The sequence below is a fragment of the Neophocaena asiaeorientalis genome, unplaced genomic scaffold (assembly GCF_003031525.2).
Source record: "Neophocaena asiaeorientalis asiaeorientalis breed wild unplaced genomic scaffold, Neophocaena_asiaeorientalis_V1.1 scaffold273, whole genome shotgun sequence".
NCBI lineage: Eukaryota > Metazoa > Chordata > Mammalia > Artiodactyla > Phocoenidae > Neophocaena > Neophocaena asiaeorientalis.
This window is the reverse complement of record NW_020171827.1, coordinates 863881-869237: the sequence shown is the minus strand read 5'-3', so window position 1 is coordinate 869237 and position 5357 is coordinate 863881.

Genomic DNA, 5357 nt, shown 5'->3' with positions numbered 1-5357 from the left:
AACGAAGAGTAGCCCCCACTCGCCACAACTGGAGAAAGCCTGAGCGCAGCAACAAAGACCCAATGCAGGCAAAAATAAATAAAATAAAAATTAATTAATTAAAAAAAAGAAGTCTGTGGGCTAACTCCTAGGAGAATGGTTGATACAAAACCGAATAAAACAAACCCTGGTCCTGGTCTAACCTAGTTAGCACATCCAACTTTCACATATTGTTTAATTTATAAGGGAAGACTGGGTCTGCATGTATTAACCTTGAAATAAATGCTATGTTAATATGATATTTAAATTCCCACTCTGATTTCATTTATCAATATAAGGTCTGACATCCCTTAAAAGATAAGCTATAACTCAGAAGTAATCATCAATCAAGTTACAAAATTCATATCCAACTAAATGTGAGACACTGAATACATACATGTATATTTATCTCCACCTTCTCCTGGAAACCCACTCACACATCAGTAAAATACAAAAGTATAAACCCACAAGAAATACAGCAGCAAAGAGGACATCAGTGGATGAGGATGGCAACGAATATCTGCTATAATGAAAAGTACTGGAGGAATGATAACAGTTTAAGCAGAACAGAAAAGGCTGGATTCTGTGTGCCCACAGAGGCAACCCAATAAGGAAAAAGCTAGCCATCCTTCAGAACTCTGGGAAGGCTCAGGAACTGGAGGTGTGGGGCATGCAGAGGATACAGGCATGAGGTCAAGGGTGACTGAAAGTCAACATAAGGCAGCTAGCTCCTTAGGTCTCATCATGACCTACCTCCCACCTCCAGAGACAGGTGACTTATTCTCTCAAAAAATTGAACCAAACAGGCTCAGAACCAGGGACCCAAGGCACAGAAGACAGAGAAACAGGGGCCATTAGCAAAAGTCTGATCACCAAACTCTTCTAGCCTCCTCCCACCTACCACCCAGAAGGCCACAGCCAGGTTTATAATCCCCAGAAAGAGCTTTGGAAAGTCCTGCTGTCGAGAAATTAAAGGGCTTAAGGAAGAGACCTGTAGAATTCAGGGTTACACTAATAAAAATGTTGGCTTACTGCCCCATCATTCTATAGTGAATCCCTCAGTTGGTGAGCCTTACATACACACAGAGCATTCAGTCCACATGTGATTTCCTTGTAGCCAAGGATCACAAGATTTGAGGGACAACCTCCAACATGTAAGACAGAGACAAAACCAGCGAACAGAGAACAAGAAAATCAGAGGGAAGAGAGACAATGCAGGGATTAGAAAAACACTTCAAATAAAGTACGCTGAACATCCACAGAGAGGTTAAAAAAACATTTTGCATCTATAAAATAGCACAGGTGCTATAAAAAAAGGAACAATCCTAGAACACGAAAAATTCCCTAGAAATTAAAAATATGGGCCCTGATATTTTTAAAATATCAGTAGAAAGTTTGGGAGACAAAGTAGGTGAAGTCTTCCAGAGCGTAAAACAAAAAGATAAAGCAGGCATTTGTGAGTGAAAAGATAAGAAAACGTGAGATTAATCCAGAAGGGTCAATAACTGACCAATAAGAGTTCCACAGGAAAAATCAGGGGGGTTGGGGAACAGCGAGAAACAAACTATTGAAGAAACACTGCAAGAAAATTTCATAGACCCGAAGGATATGGATCTTTAGATTAAAAGATCCAAAAGGATGTGGAACTTGAGATTAAAAGGACCACTTAAGGACCAACACAATAAGACCCAACCAAGGCATATCATTTTGAAATTTCAGAACTACAGAACTACACAACACTCACATAAAAAGCACAGGGGATCAGAATGACATTAGACTTGTGAATGGAAACGTTGGAAGCTAGAAGATAATGGTGCAATGCCTTTAAATTCAGAGTGAGAATTATTTTTAACCTGGGATTCAAATTTCAGCCAAACTATCAAACAAATGCAAGGGTAGAATAAAGATATTTTCAGGCAGGAAAGCTCTCAGTAAATTTACCTCACATGCACCCTTTCTCAGGAAGGGTGTGCCACCAAAATGAGGGAGTAAAGCAAGAAAGAGGAAAACCAGGAAGGAACCAAGAAGGAGAGGCTCCAGCACAGGAAGGAGGTGAGGAGAATCAACAGGATGATAGCAGAGGGAAGTCCTGGGAGAACCGTGGAGCCCAAGAGAAAAACCAGTCCAGGTTGGAAAAAAGACGTCAAGGGTCCCAGAAAGGAGGTATTTAGACTCCGATAGATTACCTGTTCTATATTACTATGTGGAAAGTTTGGGGGACACTGTTGAATGTTGGGGATAGTTATATACAAAGCCTGGCTGATGGGAAAAACAAGGCAATTATTAACTCCAAGAAAAACAAAACGTTGTACAAGAAAGGAAAGGTAATTATAGTGTGATGTTAGCTCAGTAGAGAATATTATTTATACAGTTATAATAATATAAATCCTGAATATTGATTTAACCGAAAAAGGGAACAAGAGGAAGCAGTGTTGTGGGATAGGAGACTTAAGTCCTCCCCAACTGTAATAGTCACTACATAATGATCTAGTCAGGCACATATATGACTTAGAAATATGGAAGTAAATACCAGAAGAAGAAACTGCTAAAATTAATTTAAAGTAGCTACCTGCAGGGACTAGTGGTAAAGGGGGTGGGGCAGGAGAATAACTGTGGGTTTTGTCTTTATTTTTTAAAGTGCTTTAGTAATATTTGACTCTTGGATACATCTGAAGTTATTTTTAAGCTGCCGTAACTCTGGTTCTAAGGAGGTTTATGATCAACAAATCGGATACACTTCTGCCCTAAGGATCGTACAATTTAAACACAAATCTGAGAAAAGTCATACAGACCATTTTCTAATCTAACAAAGCCTAGGAGAGTTCAGAACCAATCTGAATGCATTTGTCCCTTCTCCTCTCCAATCTGTAGATATCTTTAAAATGTGAGAAGCTCCATAAGCAGATACGCCCACATTTCCCCAAGATGTTTGAGATTACATAACTACAAAACTTTACCGCAGTCTGAGTGAATGTGTACATGGTAGCACTTGCTCACCAAAGCAGGGAAACCAGCTGATGTTAGGAGAATTTGTAGAGTCTTTATCTGAGTATAGATTCAGAGAAGGCACCAAGGATAGGGGGGTTTGAGCCAAATCTTCAAGTACAATAGATGTGCAATTTGATGGATAGGAGGTAGTTCCATCCCTGATTGGCAGTGAACAGCTGGGAAAGTCGGTTAAATTGAGAGTCAGAATGGCCTTGGGGGTTCTCAGAAACCCACAAGGTTTTGGGAAATCAGATACTCAAGAGTCACAGAGAATGTAACCTGCTAATTCATCCCCGAACTAATTTCTCCATCACAGCAGAAATCTCTGGTAGAGCAAAAAAGACTCTTCTCCTAAAGTGGCATCTCCAGACCAAGCAATAGCTAGCCTGCTCACAACAATAATGTGTTAATGACTTTGATAAGGGGGATACATATCATTATCACCTCTTAATTACCTTTTGAGCAATGGGAAAGCAGCTGTGGAATACACAAATAGAGGAACTTCCCCTTAAATTGGTCTCTGTGATTGTTAATTTTGTATTATTCTGCCTCTAGTAATTATCTTCTTTTCCCCCTAAGGTCACCTCCATTAGTCAAGAAGCAAAGTACAGGCTTGTAGTTGATTTGGTTCCAGTTACAAACATGGTGTTTATCTATGGGAAGACCATTTCCTTTGCGCATGTGGCTTAGAATTTAGGTCCCTTGTTGATTTCCCTCCCCATTGTCTTTACATTGACAGGATACAGGTCTACACATTTACCTGGCAAACCAAGAACCAGAAGGCACTTTGGGGTGACTGTGATTCCTTAAGAAGGAAGCTCTAGTTTTTATCCACCATGGCACCTAGCACAATACAGATGTGGTGTATGGAATCCCCAAAACTCCAGTCCCGAGGTGTCCTGTCCCCAAAAACTCTGCCCAGTGGCCGGCCAAGGAATGAGTGAACTTTGTGCAGTAAATCAATAACCTTTTCCCTTTCTCTCCACATAAGAAGCAGTCATCAGCTTCAGACTTTCCTTGCAAGCTGCTCTCTGGGATTCAGGGTTACCTGAACACAATTCCCATGATCACTTCAGGATTCCTCTGTCCTCATATTATCTAGCCCTCCATGGAATTATTCTTCAGCTGTATGAAATCCTGGGCCAACTCCCTGTTCACAGTTCACTGTTATCGGTTATAATATTTAATGCTCCTGAGACAACTCGTTTCTCTACAGGTTGGCAAAACCATTGCTGGAGAGAGATGGTGGGGAGGGGGCTAGAGAAAGAAGGAAGGAAGGAAGGGAGGGGAGGGAGGGAGGGAGGAGCAAGGGAAAGAAAGAAAGAAAATGGGCTGTGAATACATTCAATTGAAAAAACTAAAATGCTGGTTCTGAAAGTTTGTCTTGCCTTATTTTTATTTTGATAGATTTTATTCTACTTTCTGTTTCTAGCCTGGACTAGGAGTAAAGGAGTTATTGAAGTCCTTTATATTCATGAACCCAGGGCGATCTAAATCTAAGATTATGGGGCTTCCCTGGTGGCGCAGTGGTTAAGAATCCGTCTGCCAGTGCAGGGGACACGGGTTTGAGCCCTGGTCCGGGAAGATCCCGCACGCCACGGAGCAACTAAGCCCGTGCACCACAACGACTGAGCCTGTGCTCTAGAGCCTGCGAGCGCCAACTACTGAGCTGGCGTGCCACAATTACTGAAGCCCATGCACCTAGAGCTCGTGCTCAGCAACGAAGAGAAGCCACCGCAATGAGAAGCCCGCGCACCGCAATGAAGAGTAGACCCCGCTCACCGCAACTAGAGCCCGCGTGCAGCAACGAAGACCCAACGCAGCCAATGAATGAATGAATAAATAAATAAATTTATTTTTAAAATAAATAAATAAATCTAAGATTATCCCTCAAATCTGAAGTTAGCATAAAACCACAAACGATGAGTGGGCAACTGAGATGACCACAGATTCCACTATTTGGATGTAACAAAAAGAGATCAGAAAAAGTGCTGTCTAGATTAACAGTCATCCTGATTTTTCTACAGTGATTCTCCATTGTATGTCTAATTTCTAAACGTTAAAATTTGAATTTTAACGTTTAGGGGCATTTGAATTTTGTTAAAAAAAAAATGCAGGCCAGTGCAATTCACTGGGCCAGTTAGTTTTTATCTGTCCCTTGTACATAAGCAGACCTAGAGCAGCCGCCCGGCCCCTTGCCCTTACCACCCTCTGGCTGCTACTGTCAGGCATGACCCCTTATCTCACTCGGCTGGGCAAGGGCAGCGTCTGTGACATCAGAATAGATAAAAGGGGCGAAGGGAGGAGTGTGAGAGAGAAACCAGACCTTCCTTTCTCTTCCCCCACCTGCA